Source organism: Balaenoptera physalus, assembly GCF_965194825.1.
Source record: "Balaenoptera physalus genome assembly, chromosome: 7".
NCBI classification, from domain to species: domain Eukaryota; kingdom Metazoa; phylum Chordata; class Mammalia; order Artiodactyla; family Balaenopteridae; genus Balaenoptera; species Balaenoptera physalus.
This window is the reverse complement of record NC_138886.1, coordinates 84,379,310-84,400,713: the sequence shown is the minus strand read 5'-3', so window position 1 is coordinate 84,400,713 and position 21,404 is coordinate 84,379,310. Positions and strand designations below refer to the sequence as shown.

At 40.0% G+C, this 21,404-nt stretch overlaps 1 protein-coding gene across 1 annotated transcript in view; it reads left to right on the top strand.

Annotated features, from left to right (window-relative positions):
• The first annotated feature begins 8,157 nt into the window (after nt 1-8,157).
• Nucleotides 8,158-21,404, top strand: part of AGTPBP1 (ATP/GTP binding carboxypeptidase 1) — a 176,312-nt gene continuing 163,065 nt past the window's right edge. The window contains 2 exon segments of the mRNA XM_082469598.1: nt 8,158-8,339; nt 9,354-9,398. The gene's annotated coding sequence lies outside the window, so the exon portion shown is untranslated.

Genomic DNA, 21,404 nt, shown 5'->3' with positions numbered 1-21,404 from the left:
TTGCATCTCCCTCCCTCCCACCCTCCCTATCCCACACCTCTAGGTGGTCACAAAGGACAGAGCTGATCTCCCTGTGCTATGTGGTTACTTCCCACTAGCTGTCTATTTTATGTTTGGTAGTGTATATATGTCCATGACACTCTCTCACCCTGTCACATCTCACCCCTCCCCCTCCCCATATCCTCAAGTCCATTCTCTAGTAGGTGTCTGTGTCTTTATTCTCGTCTTGCCACTAGGTTCTTCATGACCTTTTTTTTTTTTTCCTTAGATTCCATAAATATGTGTTAGCATACTGTATTTGTTTTTCTCTTTCTGACTTACTTCACTCTGTATGACAGACTCTAACTCCATCCACCTCATTACAAATACCTCCATTTCATTTCTTTTTATGGCTGAGTAATATTCCATTGTATATATGTGCCACATCTTCTTTATCCATTTATCCGATGATGGACACTTAGGTTGCTTCCATGTCCTGGCTATTGTAAATAGAGCTGCAATGAACATTTTGGTACATGACTCTTTTTTTTTTTTTTTTTTTTTCCATGACTCTTTTTGAATTATGGTTTTCTCAGGGTATATGCCCAGTAGTGGGATTGCTGGGTCATATGGTAGTTAAAGAGGAGTTTTTAAACTTTGAGTTTGCAATGTAATGACATTTGACTGGTTCTCATCACAGTTTCTGTATCTGTAATACCTGGCTACAGGTTGATCTCTACAAGAAAGGCCTTTTCTCTATATAAAATTCTAAATAAAAGGTAATGTAAAATCTTCAAATTAAAAAAAATCAAGTAGTTATTTTACTAGATACTACACGCATACAGTATAATCTAAGAGCATAATATGGTATTCAATAAAGGTAAGTCTCTCTGCCACAGTCTACCAGTTCTCCCCAGAGGCAACCACTGTTATCAGTTCCTTGTTTGTTTTTCAGAGCCACTCTGAGCCTATGCAAGCATATTTGTAAAGTGTAACAGCTAATTTAAAGAGAAGATTTTTGGTTTATATATGGAAATAGAGCTCAAACATTTTCCTTCTATTAAAATGTTCTTAAAAAGTCTTTCATTGTTGTTTTGTTTTTATGCATTATTTTCCTTTATGGCTAGAGAAAGCTTCTCCTCTATGGTCATTACTATTGTCATAATCATCAGCAAACATGAATTAAGTCCCGGTGTATGCAGGTTACTGTAAGAATACCTTCATTTAGAGAATGAACTATCCTGACTTTGGGGCTGAGGTTGGGGGTTGGTAAGATGATAACTGCATAATAATGAGAGTTCCTCCAATTCAGAAGTAAGAAACATATCTACCTTTTCTGTCTGGAAAGTTCAAAAGAAAAAAACCCCAGCATAATCACATTTAGAATTGAGCAGGTTATGTGTGTTTAAGAAGTCAAATAGACAGAGTAGTTCTCATTGCTTATGGATAATCAACATGGAGGTGGTATTAGTTTTCTATTGCTGCTGTAACAAATTACCATAATCATAGTGGGTTAGAATAACACACATTAATTATATTACAGTTCTGTAGATTAGAAGTCCAATACAGGTCTTACTGGGCTAAAATTAAAATTTTGACAGGGGTGCATTCCTTTCTAGAGTCTGGGGAGATTCCCTTTCCTTTCCTTTTCAGCTTCTGGAGGCCACTGCATTTCTTGGCTCATGGCCTATTCTCTCCACCTTCAAAGCCGGCAATGTTGCACCTGTCTGACCTGTCCTCTATAGTCACATCTTCCTCTGACCACAGCCAGGAAAGACTCTCTGCTTTTAAGGTCTTATGTGATTAGATTGGGCCCAGATAATTCAGAATAATCCAGATAATCCAGAATAATCTTCCTATCTTAAAGTCCTTGATTTAATAAAATCTGAAAAGTCTCTTTGCCATGTAAAGTAATATATTCATAGGTTCTGGGGATTAGGATGTGGGTATCTTTGGGGAGGGGGCATGATTCTGCCTTCCACAGGGATCAAGAGAAATGAATTTCCAGAGAAATAAAGCATTCCTTCTATGCTGTTCTGTGTTGTGTGAGATTCTTGGGAAAATCCCCAAATGGAGCCTGAAATGGCTGGCTCTAGCCAAGTAGCAGTTTTTCATTTCTTATAGGAACAATATACCAGCATATCCTGACCATTGTTCATAAGCAATGCAGGCCAGAGCCACTGAGTCTTTTCCTGTAAGATATTTTCATGTCTCTTTGAGCAATATCCACTAATCCTTTGGTTAAAATCCCTCTTATTTATGAATCCTGTTTTCTTACTTTTTTGACATGCATTTCTTTATAAATAGTTAAGGCATAAGCCTGTCACTTTGAATTTTAAACAATGCAAAAGGAAGTTGTAAAAGTATTTTTACCAGTGTCCCAGAATTAAAGCTCATTAAGTCTCAGTTTCTCAGGGAGGAATCACAGGTCTAGAGTCCTTTGGCAAATCAAAGATTCCCACCTAGAAGGAAGACTGAAAGCACTACAGATAATACCTAGATATTTTGGGGGACACTGTATATATGACCAGCTGTCTGAGGAAGAAAAAAATCAAACTTGGTTTACTGATGGGTCTGTAAATATGCTGGCACCATACAAAAGTAGACAGCTGCAGCATTACAGCCCACACAGGGGTGACCCTGAAGGACAACAGTGAAGGAAAATCCTTCCAGTTGGGCAGAATTTTGAGCAATAGATATGGATCTACGCTGCTTCTTGGGCAGTTGCCAATTGTTGGGCTGGTGAGTTAGGAACTTGGAAGAGATGGGATTGAGAGATTGGTGAGGAGGAAGTTTGCAAAGGAGGTTTTGTGGATGGACCTCTCTGAATGGGCACAAACCGTGAAAATATTTGTGCTCCACATGAAAGCCCACCTAAGGGCATCTACTGCAGGGAAGGTTAATTACCAGATGGACAAAATGATGCTCTCTGAGATGTCAGTCACTTTCCCCAGCCACCTCAGTGTTTGCTCAGTGGAACCCTGAGCAAATTGGCTGCAGTGGTTGGGACAGAGGCTATGCATGGGCTCAGCAACGTGACTTATGCTTACTAAGGCTGACTTGGCTGACGCTACTTCTGAGTGCCTAACCTGCAAACAGTGAAGACCAACATTAAGTCCCAATCGGTGACTTCTCCAACGCATGGCACCCAGTAGCCAGCAGCTGGCACCCCTTCAGGCAGTTTCATAGTGGAGTGTCTCGGTGGGATGCCTCCCCATGAATAGCTTTCCCCAGCACCCTAGATGATGGAGTTCTAGTACGTTCCAAAGGACAGGTTTCCAGCAAGTTCTGCCAGCACAGTACCACAGAGACTTCACCATCATCTCTGTGAGTCACTGTTGTGCTCTCTCCAAGATCTGGATCTTGAACCTGGGGACTGATACAGATAGAGAACAAATAATTTGATTGATTATTGTCCTGAAATTTCCATCTCATTGTGATGAGAGGAATCAAAGTCCAGTCTAGCCGAATATAAAGGTATGCCCAAATTTCACATATCTAAAAATAGGAAATAATGTTTCCTCAATAATTCATAAAAAATTATTTCTTATTTTTAAGCTGAAGATAATTCTGCATGACTTTTCTTTGTAGTTAAAAAAAAAAATCCAAATCTTTCATATTTGCATTAACTCTTGTTTTAAAAGGTGTTGTCCACAAAGTCGATTGTGACAGAAGAGAGTAATGTATAAATGAGACTTCCCAATGGTTGCCTTTGGTTTCAGGCTAATGCAGTCTATTGGTGCCCATGTTCCGTGGCTACTTTAAAGCCAGGGAAACAATAATTAACCTTTGTAGGGACCTTATGATTTACAACCTGCTTTTACATATACTATACCTTTTTAAAAAAAATTTATTTATTTTTGCCTGTGTTGGGTCTTCATTGCTGCACACGGGCTTTCTCTAGTTGCGGTGAGCAGGGCCTACTCTTCGTTGCAGTGCGCCATCTTCTCATTGCGGTGCCTTCTCTTGCTGCGGAGCACGAGTTCTAGGCGCGCGGGCTCAGTAGTTGGGGCGCACGGGCTTAGTTGCTCTGCCGCATGTGGGATCTTACCTGACCAGGGCTCGAACCCATGCCCCCTGCATTGGCAGGCAGATTCTTAACCACTGCCCCACCAGGGAAGCCTACATATACTATAACTTCTAATCTGCTCAACAACTTTCAAAATTAGTTATGATAACTTAAGTAATGTAAACTTTTTGGTTAAAATATCATATTTTTATTGTAGAAAGTTTAACAACCATTGAGAAATAAAAAGAATAAATTTTAAATGATCTATAATTCCATTACCAAGTGATAACTGTTGTTAAAACTTTAATGTTCCAGTCTTGTTTTTATACATATAAAGACACGTTTTTATAAAAATGGAATCATGTTGCATGTAATCTGCTAACTTACAAAACAATGTACCATGAATATGTTTATGTGTCATTAAGTGTATCCCTCTTAAACCATGATCTTAATCCTTTTGTAATTGGACCTCTTTAAGAATCTAATGAAAGCTATACTCCCTAAGCCCCAAAAGAAGCAGCTATGCAATTACACAATTAAAATTTATCAGTTAATAAATAGAGGAGGATCCAGGATTTATGGGATTTGAAGTTTATATGATTTTGGAGACACTATTTTTATTTTTTTGTTTTCAACTTTAGTTTTTCTTAGGTTGCATGCTTACTTTTAAAACATTTAAATAATGCAAAATATATAAAATGGCAGTGCCTACCCCAACCTGGCCCCAAGAAATTCTAGTAAGTAGAATGGTATTTTCCCTTATAGAACCCTATTTATGAAACTGTAAATGCATAATAATTTCTGTAGTATTGATTTTTTAAAAATACAAATTTCTTCGTACAATCCATACAGTTCAACAACTTGCTTTTCTCATTTAACAATATATCAGACACTGAAGAATTTCTTAAATATGAGAAAGTGAATTTAGTTTTGACTCCCCATTTCTAAATTTCAATCTAATTAATGATTAGCTGGTATGAAACTATTTCTTTAATGTTTTCAAATCAGTTAATTATTAGTCGTTTGGAAATGCTAAACAGTTTTATTACATAGAAATAAAGAGTAGTTTTAGTGTTTGTGATTTCTGTTAAAAATTTATTATTTTGGTTATTAAGAACAAAACAAAACAAAACACTTGTCTAGATTGTAGGATTGAGAAACTGACATGAAAATGATGGGAAATTCCCTCCTTCTCACACTGTGGGGAGCCCTCTAAAAGGAAAAACACAAAATTATATATAAATGTATTTATTTAGAATGAGAAATTACAATATCTTGCTGGAGACTTGGAGATTCAGGTGCTTTTTAAATGAGATCTGTTTAGGAATTTACCGGAAATGCTACGTAGAAATCCTTCTTGATTGCAACTTGGCTTCCCCATCATGCCTAGAAAATTCTTTAACTCTCAGCAATTCAGCACTCACAGGCACCTGCACAAGTGAGGGGCTATGAGACCTCTCTTCACTGCTCACTCCATTAGCCTCAAGGTAAATTCACAGCTGTTCATGAATGAAACCTTTTGGGCCCCAGGTTAAAAACTCCTCCTCTACCACATCATTTTTAATGGCTTCCTAGTCATCTATTGCATGGATGTACAATAATATGTTTATCCAGGTGCCTTCTCTTGAACACTTAAGATGGTTTATAATACCACTCCGGGATAATCATTCTTTTAGCTAAATTCTCTGCCACTTCCCTGGTTATTTCCTTAGGATAAATTCCATTAATTGGATCAAAGGGTATTTCAAATTTTCAAATGTCAGATTTGGCAGGAATATTTAAGTTCATTTCACAAATGAAGAAAGTGAGAGTATAGTGGTTTACAGATATGGATCGTTAAACTCAGTTTTTCTGACTCTGAATCATATATCATTCGATCTACCACATGACCACCGGAAACCATTTGCCACTGTAAAAAGGTTTTGCCCCCAGAACCACACCATTATGTAAAATGCTGGGGTTGCTTCCCAGCCTTGTCATGTTTGTTTAGGTTCAGCTCAGGTTGTTCTTGCTGCACTTCTGCTCCGTGTTTTTTTATGGGAAACCTTTTAGTTTGACACATAACAGCTGTTAGGTATTTTGTTGAGCATTATCATTTGTTTAACTCCTCAGAAGATTTCAGGAGGATTGTGTCTGGCACATAGGAGGTGCTCAATAAATTGATGATTGTTGAATAATATTGAATAATTACAACAATCCTACAGAGGTTACAACTCCAGAAGACTGGATATGTATCAGAAATTTCATGATTGAGCTTGTGCCTCTAACATTTATGGTTCCAGATGGAAATGACTGTAGACTTTTGAGAGGATCACTATTATTCTAAACCTTATGGCTATAAAGTTTCATGATAAAGTTTGTGGCATTTTGTATATTTCTCTAATAAAGGTATGGAGGAAGGAAAGGAAATCAGCAAAAGAGGAGAAAGAGATAGTTGGGCTCCAACGCTCACCTTTCTCTCCCAGTCTAGTCCAAAGTTAAAATAATCAAACATTTATTGAATACTTACAAAGTATGGGCTAGACTGATTTGAAGAATCCCAGTTAAATGAATATCACTGTAAGGTCAGACTCTGGTCTGCATCACACAATTATGTACAACGGGTTTTATATATCATAATAGGGTGTGCTGACAAAGCTGAGGGAACAACAGGGATTGGTTCTGCATTTTACTTAGTTGTGTGGGTTAATCTACTGGGTCTGTGTCCTGGCCATTGAACCACACTAACAATGCTTTGTTAAAGTTGAATGCAAATTTTGCAAAAACACACATTCACATTTGTATCTATACCTTTCTACATTGCAGGTTAATTCATCTAGGAAGATGCTCTTTGAATAAAGTTTCATGTATATTACATACATTTAATTTCTGTAAAGTGTTAAATATTTAGATAATTAGGTGTTCTCAGATAATGCTTTTCAGCCTGGGTGGTTTGGGGTGGCAGTTGTTTTAAAATTATTTAAAATACTGTACCCTGCCTTTTGGTGCTCACAGTCAAGGAAATTATGGCATTTATAAAATGGCAGTCTCTTGTTTATCGGAGTAAAGACATCTGCCAAGGGCAAACTGCAGAAAGCACAGGTGCTGCACCTCGGGTTACCTTTTGAATGACCTTCACACCTGCTTAATTTCTTTTAAACTTGATGGTAAGAAAACAAAACTAAAACCTCACAGCTCTCAGTTTATTTCCCTAACTGGTTGTAATAATTTTACATTCCTTAACAGCTACTATAAACAGCAGCAAACATGATCATGCTCTTGAAAAAAAGTAAATGGCAGTATTCATTAAGAATATATTATAGTGCGTTTACATGCAGTCAAAACAGAAGGGGGTGTATCAGTATTTTACCTTTCTGACACATTACTTTGGCTCAGATAAAACATTCCGTCTCTGCCTTCAGTGGCCCATTTAGCATTACCATTTTTGTGACTATATGTACGCACATTACAAAAAAAAAAGCAAAAACTAAATCAGCATGCTATTTTGTTCGTTGCAGCACTAGGTATCTGATTTACTGAGGCAGGGCCACAAAGTGGAATTTCGTTGTGTTCTGGGAGCCCAGCTGTGATAGCTGCTTGTCTTCACCTTCTTATTATGGACTCTCCTTGAGGTGAGGAAAAGGCTAAGTTTTACCGCGGTCCCCAGGGTCCAATGCCACCCCGGTACCACGTGGGTCGGAGGTACCGGGGTGGCATGGTGTTGGCCCGGTGCTGCTAAAAGCCTCCTAAGAGGGCGGGCGTAAGCTCCGGCTTAGTTCTGGGAAAAGGCGTTGTCTCTAACTGGGAGCGTACAGGAAGGTGACTTGCGGGACATGGGCAGCCGCCCGAAGAACCATTTGGTTCGGTAGGCCGGCAGCTGCAGGGGACCACAGCCGGCGTCGCCCACATGCCCTACTCCAGACTCTCGGCCCGGCCTTCCCCGCCCCCAAACAACGGCGCGAGCGCCCCGCCCTCCCCCCTGCGCGCGCTCCCTCCTGCTCCACGCGCGCTCCCCAACACCCCCCACCCTGCTCCTGCCCGCGCGTGCCCCGCCCTCCCCGCGGCGCGCGCCCACCCGGCCCGCGCGCACGCGTGCCCCACCCTCCCTCCCGCCCGGCGCGCGCGAACCGGCTGGCCAAGGAGTGCGGTGGGCGGGGCGCCGCGCTGACGTTGCCCGGGATGCAGGCAGGTTCCGCCGCCGCTGCCGCCGCCGCCTGCTCCTCCTCTTCTGCCACCGGGGTTTGTATGAAAACACCCGGCGGCGGGCGGCGAGGCATCCGCCGGGCCCCCGGAGAGCAGCTGCCCGCGCTGCCGACGCCAAGCCGGCTGCTGCAGCTTTACCCAGTCCCTGCCAGCGCCCCATCCTGAGCCGGTGAGCGCCCCGCCGCCGTCAGCGCGTCCGGGCCGGCAGCCCCTCGGCTGCGGCTATCCCGCCCGCCCGCCACCCCTCCTATCTCCTCAGCCGCGGCGTCCTGGGGGCTGGAGGGGCCGGGGAGGAGCGACCCCGGGCCCGCACCGGTCTGCGCCCTGCGATCCCTCCGCCCCTTACCTGACAGGTTGTGTAACCCTTGTCTTTCGGGGGGTGGACTGGGTCTTGAGGGGAACCCCTGATGGGTGGGGCCTTTGGCCGGTTTCTGGAAAACGCCCCGCCCCCACCCATGGAGGCTCGGTCGTCCCCGTTCCAGTCCCCGCGGAGGGTGCCCAGCGCGGTCTCAGGGCAGAGGCGGCCCCCTGCCCTGCTCTCCCTTTCTCTCGGTGGTGACCGCGCGGGTGGCTGCGGTACAGCGCGGAGCGGAGCCGAGGGGCGGAGGGCAGGGGCCGGGCGCGTACCCCGCCTCCCCAGCCGCCCCAGCTCCCACCCACTAGGTGCGCCGGGCTTCAGGGTGGGCTGTGGTGTGACGTCGGCAATGGCTGGGCTTGCTCCCTCTCAGTGGGTGGCTTGGCCTAAAGTATGTTCTCTGCTTACAACTTGGCGCTTTGTGGGTTTGATTTGAACCTGAATCAGATCGCCCTAGATGACAGTGCAGAGTTTCCCTCCAGCCTTCCTTCCTGAGTTGCGGGTTCTTCATGCAAGTGTTCAGGGACTCCTGCAACCCAACGCAAAGGCTTGCTGGGCTCAATGGTTGTTTCCCTCCTGTGCCTTTAAGTCTCTTAAAGTACCAGTGCAGTTTTGAATTGGTTCGTTTCCTTTCCTGGGCATTTACTCATTACAGAATAGAGTTTTACACATCGTTGTGAATGTTGATAACTTAAAGCCCATTTCTCATTTTAAGATAGCTTCCTCGAGTGCTTGCAGGTCTAGCACTGCCGATGACCTAATATGTTGTAAGACTCAGTCGAAATTTTCTTTGGCAATATTAATTCTGTGTGATTTTTTTTCTTTCAGGTATTCAAAATTGTAGCAGTGTTTATGATGTACGACAGTTTGTAGGTAGAAGGGACTTTATCGGTCTTCTGGATCACTCATTTTCACTTACCATTTATGTTCGTGTTGGAATCTTTATGTAAATCGGGTTATCTCTTTCTTTGTTAACCTCTGAATTCGTCTTATAAATTGTCTTTTTTTTTTCCCTGAGAAAACCAGAAAGTTATTTTTTTTTTTTTTTTTTTTTAAATTTTTTTTTTTTTTTTTTTAATTTATTTATTTATGGCTGTGTTGGGTCTTCATTTCTGTGCGAGGGCTTTCTCTAGTTGTGGCAAGTGGGGGCCACTCTTCATCGCGGTGCGCAGGCCTTTCACTGTCGTGGCCTCTCTTATTGCGGAGCACAGGCTCCAGATGCGCAGGCTCAGTAGTTGTGGCTCACGGGCCTAGTTGCTCCGCGGCATGTGGGATCTTCCCAGACCAGGGCTCGAACCCGTGTCTCCTGCATTAGCAGGCAGATTCTCAACCCCTGCGCCACCAGGGAAGCCCCAGAAAGTTATTTTTGTAATTGTATTGTGGAATGTTTTCAGTTCAGTAGGCCAAAAAAGTAGTAATTTATTTAAGGCACTTTATAATGGTACATATTTTAAAACGTGTGCCAAATGTTAAAACCAAAGAAAACCCTGAAAGATCTGTAAGCATTTTCTTATGTAATTACTGTGAGATAGTTAGCAGTGCCTTATCCACTCCTTATTTCTCATCCTTAAGGCTGAGTTGTAACACGACTTGTTCTGTTTCCCATTCCACTTTGCTTGAATTAATTTCTACAATGAAGTTGTAGGTTCATTTTAAAAAAAATTTATTTATTTTATTTATTTATTTTTGGCTGCATTGGGTCTTCGTTGCTGTGCGAGGGCTTTCTCTAGTTGTAGGGAGCGGGGGCTACTCTTCGTTGCGGTGCGAGAGCTTCTCATTGCGGTGGCTTCTCTTGTTGCAGAGCATGGGCTCTAGGCCCGAGGGCTTCAGTAGGCTCGCGGGTTCTAGAGCGCAGGCCCAGTAGTTGTGGCGGATTCTTAACCACTGTGCCACCAGGGAAGCCCTAGGTTCATTTTTTTTTTTCTAACTTTATTTATTTAGCCTTGGCTGTGTTGGGTCTTCGTTTCTGTGCGAGGGCTTTCTCTAGTTGTGGCAAGTGGGGGCCACTCTTCATCGCGGTGCGCGGGCCTCTCACTATCGCGGCCTCTCTTGTTGCGGAGCACAGGCTCCAGACGCGCAGGCTCAGTAGTTGTGGCTCACGGGTCTAGTTGCTCCGCGGAACGTGGGATCTTCCCAGACCAGGGCTCGAACCCGTGTCCCCTGCATTAGCAGGCAGATTCTCAACCACTGCGCCACCAGGGAAGCCCCCTAGGTTCCTTTTTAATGACCTCAAAACTCTGCCTTGAATTGCTTCAACACATACTTAGAACTGCAGTCTCACTCTGAACACTGAAATGAAAAGTATAGACATAGAGCTACCCTTGTAATTAGTCACATTGCAAAACATTTAAATGTATAGTGTAATCGGAACTTTTGTAAAAGTAGTTTTTATAAAGCTCTTTCAATTGACTTGAATTGAGGCATTATTCTCTTTGGAATAGTCTAGCTAGATTCTTATATAATAACGGTTTTATCTTCAATAGTGGAAGGAAAAGAGGTCCAAGATGTGTGAAATCATCTAATTTGTATTATATTCTATATCTTGGACAAAAAATAAATCTCCACAGTTTCACCTTCCAAAATCTACTTTTCTTGCTCGAAGCCCCTTAATACCTGGAAGTTGAACAGTGCATGGGTAGTAATGGATGACCTGTCAGAGGGCTCTCTGCAAATTGGGAGCTTCTCTTAGGCAGTAGGTCTCAGTGTAAACAACAGAAATTGTCTACAGTGGACACTGAATTTAAACTTTATATATTATTGTTGGGTACTGTGCCTTTGTGTACTACAGTGTAGTGGCTAAGGGTCTGGGCCTCAGAGCCAGACAGGCTGGATTTGAATCCTGGCTTTGCTTTGAGCAAGTTATTTATCTTTTTTGTGCTTCAATTTTCTCAGCTCCAAAAATGGGGATAATTATGGTGTATAATCTTAAGATGATCTTGAATATTAAATGAGTTAATACATATAAAGTGCTTAGCCCACAATGCCTGGCACATAGTAAATGCTCAGTAAATATTGCTAGTGTTTTTCCTAAGTGCAAAGGATCTAGTAAGCCGAAAAGGGGCTTTGGGCTGATCGAGCACTGTTATTCCAGATTAATTCCACGATGACCCATTTGCTCTTTTGGGGCTAAGTGAGAGCTTAGTGTTACTGTCCGGACTTGGAAGCATGTAGTTTAGTTTAGAACAGCTAGACCCTGAGCTGGGTGCCCTGAGATGCTGCCGGAGAGTGGCTGTAGTATCCCTGTTTGTCCCTTCTGACAGAACCTTGGATTGTCTCCCTTATGGTGGTGGTGGCTGCTATTTTAATCACCTGTTTTTGAGTTTGTGATTGCATGTTTCTTTGGCTGTCATGTGCAGCTATCAAAAATATTATCTATCAAACTATTAATGGATATATTTATGTGTTTATCTGATCAAGATATTGCATGTTTCCTGGATATACAAAATCACTTTCATCTAAGCATTCTTTTTTTTTAAATTCTGTATTGATGTTACTTAGAATGAGGTTAATTTTGATTTGCCATAGTGTTCCTTTTCAGTTTCATGTAATTTTCCTAGGAAAACTAAAAAAAATTTTTTTAAATGTACTTCTTGTTCTTTTTGGTTTGCAGGGATCTGATATTAATACTTTGTTCTTTACATCAGGTGCTTTCAAATGTTTGGTATCAGGACCCTTTTATACTCTTAAAAAATTATTGAGCACCACAGAAAGCTTTTGTGGATTATATCTATACTATATTATAAATTAAAGCAAAGATGCAAAATTTTTATTAATTCACTTAAAATGATCATTATAAACCCATTACATGTTAATATAAACATATTTTTTAGTGAAAGATGACTATTTTTCAAGAATAAATAAAGGAGTGAGAAGACTGGCATTCTAGATTTTGTAAATCTCTAATGTCTGGTTTAATAGAAACAGCGGGATTCTCATATCTGCTTCTGCATTTAGTCTATTGCAATATATTGTTTGGGTTGAAGTATATATACAGAGAGAAATCCAGCCTCACCCAGTTAATGGCTGAAAAAGGAAGGGATATTTTGATAGCCTCCAGATAATTATGGATATACTTGTTTGGTACTACATCAAAACTCAGCATATGACAGTTTTTAGTTAGTTATGTAAGGGTTTGGAATGAACCTCCCCAAAATGTGCCACTTTTGAGTGTGGATTATTTTGAGCTAAAGGCAGTTGAGAAACTGCCTGTTCAAGGGAAACTACTGCCCCTTCCTTAACTACCTAGAAGGATTTAAATTGGGGATTTTTCCCAGAAAAAGAGTTATTAACAGAGATAAATTTTATCCTAGTGGCCCCATCTATATGGCAGACAAACATCATATTGTCAAACATCTGCTCTTCTTACTGTCCTTAGTTCTTGGAAGCCCCAGGCCCCTATCCCATTCTGTAGCTCAGGATGACATATACACTTCATTTTACCTTTCTGTCTTTGAAACTCTGATGTATGGAGGGTCTCTGACCCCTCATGTGGATGGGATTCTCATACATATGAAATTAAATTTGCTTTTCTCCTGTTAATCTGTCTCATGCCAATTTAATTCTTAGACCAGCCAGGATAACCTAGAAGAAGGGTAGAGGAAAGTTTTCTTCCTCCCTGACAGTTACAGTATGGAATCTGAAATCATAACATTGGACTTTTTGATAATGTTATGTTAAAATCCATTGGTCTGAACTTAGAGTGGATCTAATGCCCATGCCTGAATTTATAACATCATGCCCTGGTCATTTGTAAATATTGGTTCAGTGAGTTACTTTTCATTATAAAATATTGAAAAAATCTGTTTGTTAATATCAGTATCACCACCTAGTCCATCAGAAACAAGTTATTGGGAAGCTATCCCAGTTGTGACATGATGGTGGATATGAGTTTTCCAGAAATCTAAGTTTTGCTTGAAAGCTCAAATTTTATCATTGGCAACAAATATGATTGTCAGTTGTTTCCTGTAAGTGACAAGTAGACTTCATTCATTTCTGAGCAAACCTCTGCCAAAATACCTAAGTCATTCTTTTAAGTAAAGGTGGTGTTTAATGAAAAAGGCTAATTCAAGGTCTCAATTCAGTTACAGAAGCACTTTTCCTTGAGACAGCCATCAAGCATTATAACTTAGTATATAGCAAGAAATGCTTCATGCATACTTAACCATTTTTTCACATAGAACATTAAAAGAATATGTATGCAATGGCCAAGATTTAATAAAATTAATCTCTTTTTTTACTATTTCAGGGACATTCTTAAGTGAAACAGACTCTTTTTTATAATTGCTGATGCTTGATGGTGAAAATACAATCACTAATAACAGTACAGTTTGGTGCCACCATTATAATTTGTTCCAAGGTGCCAGAAATTTTACACACCGTTGCTTTTGCACTATTAGTGTAAATGCTAATATAGTTAAAAAAGCTAATAATGTTTTAGTATTATTATAAAAATAGTTTTGACCTTGTGGACCCCCTAAAAGGGTGTTGGGACCCCAGGGTTCCACAGACCACACTTTGAGGACTTATAGTATAAATCATAGGGGATTTCTACCAAACTTTGATTAGGAAGGGAAGTGGTAGTAACTATTTCTAGTCTCTTTTTGCTTCAGACTTTTGGGTCCCTGTAAAGGCCTTCTTTAAAAAAAAAACATTTAAGCAGAGTTAAGATTATTCATAGAAAGTTGAGAGGTTTCTTAGGGTTTTAGTCAAGTGCTGATACAAGGGGGCTTTATTATTAGTATTCTGAAATTACACTATCTTAAAACAAAAAGATTTGGTAGTACATTTCCACATAAATGTTCAAATTTAATTTTTTTTGGATTTTACATGTTAGACAAATATAGTGAAGGCACAGTATGGAAACCTCGCTTGATACCCAGCTCATAAGCTGAAAAAAAAAAAGACAAACTACTTAGCTCCCTTCATTTCTCATTTAATTCTTGCTGAGGATGAACCATCCTAAGGAGAGGTGCCCAGCACTTGCTGTCTTTGTGTCACATCTTTTCCACGTGGGGAAAATGATTTACGATTATGATTATAAGGGTATAGGTTACATTGGGAATAATAATAATAATAATGTCAATGAAGGATTTATGGTAGAATAATAGTAATAAAAATGTTAACACTGTCTACATATAATAGAGTTTAATGAATTGAAAATAATGCTATTTTTGACAAAAACTCCAGATTTGTTAATTTATGGTAGGCACAGCTTCTTGTTGAATGTAGGCAGAACTGATTGATGATAGTTGATGCAAGACTGCTAACCTCCCTGAGGAGCTTCTCTCCTAATTTACAGAGTGAAAGAATTTGACTTCCACGAGATCTTTGAAGCCTGCTACAACTCTAGAGTTCTGGGATTTTTTCTTTGCCTTGAAAATGTCTCTTTCATCTGTTAATTTCATCTCATCAGTTTTAATTTTTTTAAATTTAACTTAATTTAATTTTTCCTCTTCAACAGATTTTTTAATTTTTTGGGTCCAGATTTTCTTTTATTTATTTTTTTATACAGCAAGTTCTTATTAGTCATCCATTTTATACACATCATTGTATACATGTCGATGCCAGTCTCCCAATTCATCACACCACCACCCCCACCCCCTGCCGCTTTCCCCTCTTGGTGTCCATACGTTTGTTCGCTACATCTGTGTCTCCATTTCTGCCCTGCAAACCGGTTCATCTGTACCATTTTTCTAGGTTCCACATATATGCGTTAATATACGATATTTGTTTTTCTCTTTCTGACTTACTTCACTCTGTATGACAGTCTCTAGATCCATCCACGTCTCAACAAATCACCCAATTTCGCTCCTTTTTATGGCTGAGTAATATTCCATTGTATATATGTACCACATCTTCTTTATCCATTCATCTGTCGGTGGGCATTTAGGTTGCTTCCATGACCTGGCTATTGTAAATAGTGCTGCAATGAACATTGGGGTGCATGTGTCTTTTTGAATTATGGTTTTCTCTAGGTATATGCCCAGTAGTGGGATTGCTGGGTCATATGGTAATTCTATTTTTAGTTTTTTAAGGAATCTCCATACTGTTCTCCATAGTGGCTGTATCAATTTACATTCCCACCAACGGTGCAAGAGGGTTCCCTTTTCTCCACACCCTCTCCAGCATTTGTTGTTTGTAGATTTTCTGATGATGCCCATTCTAACTGGTGTGAGGTGATACCTCATTGTAGTTTTGATTTGCATTTCTCTAATAATTAGTGATGTTGAGCAGCTTTTCATGTGCTTCTTGGCCATCTGTATGTCTTATTTGGAGAAATGTCTATTTAGGTCTTCTGCCCATTTTTGGATTGGGTTATTTGTTTCATTAATATTGAGCTTCATGAGCTGTTTATATATTTTGGAGATTAATCCTTTGTCCGTTGATTCATTTGCAAATATTTTCTCCCATTCTGAGGGTTGTCTTTTCGTCTTGTTTATGGTTTCCTTTGCTGTGTAAAAGCTTTTAAGTTTCATTAGGTCCCATTTGTTTATTTTTGTTTTTATTTCCATTACTCTAGGAGGTGGATCAAAAAAGATATTGCTGTGATTTATGTCAAAGAGTGTTGTTCTTCCTATGTTTTCCTCTAAGAGTTTTACAGTGTCCAGTCTTTTTTTTTTTTTTTTTTTTTAATTTATTTTATTTATGGCTGTGTTGGGTCTTCGTTTCTGTGCGAGGGCTTTCTCTAGTTGTGGCAAGCGGGGGCCACTCTTCATCACGGTGCGTGGGCCTCTCACTCTCGCGGTCTCTCTTGTTGCAGAGCACAGGCTCCAGACGCGCAGGCTCAGTAATTGTGGCTCACGGGCCTAGCTACTCTGCGGCATGTGGGATCCTCCCAGACCAGGGCTCGAACCTGTGTCCCCTGCATTGGCAGGCAGATTCTCAACCACTGCGCCACCAGGGAAGCCCCTCTAGTCTTACATTTAGGTCTCTAATCCATTTTGAGTTTATTTTTGTGTATGGTGTTAGGGAGTATTCTAATTTCATTCTTTTACATGTAGCTGTCCAGTTTTCCCAGCACCACTTGTTGAAGAGACTGTCTTTTCTCCATTGTATATCCTTGCCTACTTTGTCATAGATTAGTTGACCATATGTGCAGGGGTTTATCTCTGGGTTTCTATCTTGTTCCATTGATCTATGTTTCTGTTTTTGTGCCAGTACCATATTGTGTTGATTACCGTAGCTTTGTAGTATAGTCTGAAGTCAGGGAGTCAGACTCCTCCAGCTCCGCTTTTTTCACTCAAGACTGCTTTGGCTATTCGGGGTCTTTTGTGTCTCCATACAAATTTTAAGATTTTTTGTTCTAGTTCTGTAAAAAAAGGCATTGGTAGTTTGATAAGGATTGCACTGAATCTGTACATTGCTTTGAGTACTATAGTCATTTTCACAATATTGATTCTTCCAATCCAAGAACATGGTATATCTCTCCGTCTGTTGATATCATCTTAAATTTCTTCCATCAGTGTCTTACAGTTTTCTGCATACAGGTCTTTTGTCTCCCTAGGTAGGTTTATTCCTAGGTATTTTCTTCTTTTTGTTGCAATGGTAAATGGGAGTGTTTCCTTAATTTCTCTTTCAGATTTTTCATCATTAGTGTATAGGAATGCAAGAGATTTCTGTGCATTAATTTTGTATCCTACAACTTTATTGATTAGCTCTAGTAGTTTTCTGGTGGCATCTTTAGGATTTTCTACGTATAGTATCATGTCATCTGCAAACAGTGACAGTTATACTTCTTTCTTTCCAATTTGTATTCCTTTCATTTCTTTAACCTTATGGGAGTTCCCTTGTATGTTATTTTTTGTTTTTCCCTTGCTGCTTTCAATAATTTTTCTTTGTCTTTCATTTTTGCCAATTTGATTACTATGTGTCTCAGCATGTTTCTCCTTGGGTTTATCCTGTATTGGATTCCCTGTGCTTCCTGGACTTGGGTGCCTATTTCCTTTCCTATGTTATGGAGGTTTTCGACTCTGATCTCTTCAAATATTTTCTTGGGTCCTTTCTCTCTCTCTTTTCCTTCTGGTACCCCTATAATGAGAATGTTGTTGTGTTTAACATTGTCCCAGATGTCTCTTAGGCTGTCTTCATTTCTTTTCACTCTTTTTTATTTATTGTGGTCCATGGCAGTGAATTCCACCATTCTGTCTTCCAGGTAACTTATCCGTTCTTCTGCCTCAGTTATTCTGCTATTGATTCCTTCTAATGTAGTTTTCATTTCAGTTATTGTATTGTTCATCTCTGTTTGTTCTTTAATTCTTCTAGATCTTTGTTAAACATTTCTTGCATCTTCTCTATCTTTGCCTCCATTCTTTTTCTGAGGTCCTGGATCTTCACTATCATTATTCTGAATTCTTTTTCTGGAAGGTTGCCTATCTCCATTTATTTGTTTTTCTGGGGTTTTATCTTGTTTCTTCATCTCGTACATAGCCGTTGCCTTTTCATCTCATTTATCTTTTTGTGAATGTGGTTTTTGTTCCATAGCCTGCAGGATTGTAGTTCTTCTTGCTTCTGCTGTCTGCCCTCTGATGGATGAGCCTATCTAAGAGGCTTGTGCAGGTTTCCTGATAGGAGGGACTGGTGGTGGGTAGAGGTGGGTGTTGCTCTGGTGGGCAGAGCTCAGTAAAAGTTTAATCAGCTTGTCTGCTGATGGGTGGGGCTGGGTTCCCTCTCTGTTAGTTGTTTGGCCTGGGGCGACCCAACACTGGAGCCTACCTGGGCTCTTTGGTGGGGCTAATGTTGGACTCTGGGAAGGCTCTCGCCAAGGAGTTCGTCCCAGAACTTCTGCTGCCAGTGTCCTTGTCCCCACGGTGAGCCACAGCCACCCCCCGCCTCTGCAGGAGACCCTCCAACACTAGCAGGGAGGTCTGGTTCAGTCTCCTATGGGGTCACTGCTCCTTCCCCTAGGTCCCCATGCACACACTACTTTGTGTGTGCCCTCCAAGAGTGGAGTCTCTGTTTCCCCCAGTCCTGTCGAAGTCCTGCAATCAAATCCCGCTGGCCTTCAAAGTTTGATTCTCTAGGAATTCCTGCTCCCATTGCCGGACCCCCAGGTTGGGAAGCCTGACGTGGGGCTCAGAACCTTCACTCCAGTGGGTGGACTTCTGTGGTATAAGTGTTCTCCAGTTTGTGAGTCACCCACCCAGCAGTTATGGGATTTGATTTTATTGTGATTGCGCCCCTCTTACCATCTCATCGTGGCTTCTCCTTTGTCTTTGGATCTGGGGTATCTTTTTTGGTGAATTACAGTGTCTTCCTGTCGATGATTGTTTAGCAGTTAATTGTGATTCTGGTGTTGTCACAAGAGGGAGTGAGAGCATGTCCTTCTACTCCACCATCTTGAACCAATCCCCCCAATTTTAATTTTGTGTTTACATTTGAAACTTATTTTTTCCAATCTTTAACGTATTGACTCATTCATAGTTTTGGTCCATATTTTGATTTAAAAATTTATTTTAAGAAATTATGATATAATATATATAACATAAAGTTTAGCGTTTTAATCTTTTTTTAAAATAAATTATTTTATTTTATTTATTTATTTTTTGGCTGCGTTGGGTCTTCATTGCTGCACGCGGGCTTTCCTCTGGTTGTGGTGAGCGGGGTCTACTCTTCATTTTGGTGCAGAGGCTTCTCATTGTGGTGGCTTCTCTTGTTTGGAGCATGGTCTCTAGGCGCGCCGGCTTCAGTAGTTGTGGCACCAGGCTCAGTAGTTGTGGATTTGTGGGCTCTAGAACACAGGCTCAGTAGTTGCAGCGAACGGGCTTAGTTGCTGCGTGGCATGTGGGATCTTCCCGGACCAGGGCTCGAACCCGTGTCTCCTGCATTGGTAGGCGGATTCTTAACCACTGCGCCACCAGGGAAGCCCTTAATAATTTTTAATATATGGTTCAGTGGCATTAAGTAATTCACATTGTTGTGCATCCATTATTACCATCCATCTCTAGAACTTTTCATCTTGCAAAACTAAAACTCTTGTTCCATTAAATAATAACTGCCCATTTCTTCCCCTCCCACCTGCCCCTGGCAACTACCATTTTGTTGTTTCTCTCTCTGAATTAGACTACTTTATCTACATTATATGAATGGAATCATGCAGTATTTGCTGTTTTCTGATTGACTTATTTCTTTTAGTATGGTATCTTCAAGGTTCATCTACACTGTAGCATGTGTCAGAATTTTTTTCCTTTTTAAGGCTGACTAACATTCCATTGTATGTATATACCATATTTGTTAATTTTTTTGTTTTTTCATCCATTGATAGATGGATGTTGTGAATAATGCTGCTGCTGTGTAGATGGGTGTGCATATATTTCTTTGAGACCCTGCTTTCAGTTCTTTTGGGTACGTACTCAGAAGTGGAATTGCTGGGTCATGTGGTAATTCTATTATTAATTTTTTGAGGAATGACCATACTGTTTCCATCACGGCTGCATCATTTTACATTCACACCAACACCAACATTGAACAAGGGTTCCAATTTCTTTACATCCTTGTCAACACTTGTTATTTTCTGTGTGTGGGTTTTTTTGTGTTTTGTTTTTTTTTGGATAGTAGCCATCCTGTTGGGTGTTAGGTGATATCTCATTGTGCTTTTGATTTACATTTATGCTGCTGAATTCAGTTTGCTGGTATTTTGTGGGGGATTTTTTGGATCTGTGTTCAAAGGGGTATTGGTCTGTAGTTTTCTTGTAATGTGTTTGTGTGCCTTTGGTATCAGGGCGATGCTGGCCTCATAGAATGAGTTAGGAAGTGTTCCCTCCACTTCAGTTTTTTGAAGAATTTGAGAAGCATTGATATTCTTTAAATGTTTGGTACATTTCACTAGTGAAGCCATTAGGTTTGGGGCTTTTCTTTGTTGGGAGCTTTTTGATTACTGACTCAATCTCCTTAATAATTATGGGTCTATTCAGATTTTCTATATCTTTGTGACTTAATAGGTTTCTAGAAATTTGTCAGTTTTACCTAGGTTTTCCACTTTGTTGGTGCACAGTTGTTCACAGTACTCTCATAAAATCTTTTTTATTTCTGTGGAATCAGTAATGTCTGCACTTTCTGATTAGTAATTTGCTTCTTTTTTCTTAATCTTGCTAAAGTTTTGTCAATTTTGTTAATTTTTTGAAGAATCAACTTTTGTTTTTGTTGGTTTTTCTGTATTATTTTTCTATTCACTATTTCATTTATCTCTGCCCTAGTCTTTATTATTTTCTTCTTTCTGCTAGCTTTGGGTTTCAGCTTTTTCTAGTTTCTTAAATTGTAAAGTTAAGTTGTTGATTTGAGATCTTTCTTATTTTTTAATATGTGTTTATAGCTATAAATTTCCCCCTTAGCACTACTTTCACTGCATCTAATAAATTTTGGTATGTTGTGTTTTTTGTTTTCATTTGTCTTTTAAGTATTTCTAATTTCCCTTAGGATTTCTACTTTGACCCATTGGTTGTTTAAGAGCGTATTGTTTAATTTCCACAAATTTGTGAATTTTCTAATTTTTCTTTTACTGATTTCTAAATTCATTCTGTTGTAGTTAGGAAAAATACTTTGTATGATTATCTGTCTTTAAAACTCTATTGAGACATAATTTGTGGCCTGATATATCATGTATTCTGGAGAATGTCCCACTTGTACTTGAGAAGAATGTATAATCTGTTGTTAGGTAGAATGTTCTGTATATGTCTGTTATCTCTAGTTGGTTAATTGTGTTGTTCAAGTTCTCTATTTCCTTACTTATCTTCCATCTGGTTGTTCTATCCATTATTGAGAGTAGGGTGTTGAAACTGCCAACTATTATTATAGAACTGTCTATTTTCCCCTTTAATTCTGTCAGTTTTTACTTCATATATTTTGATAGTCTGTTATTAGATGAATGTTTATAATTGTTATATC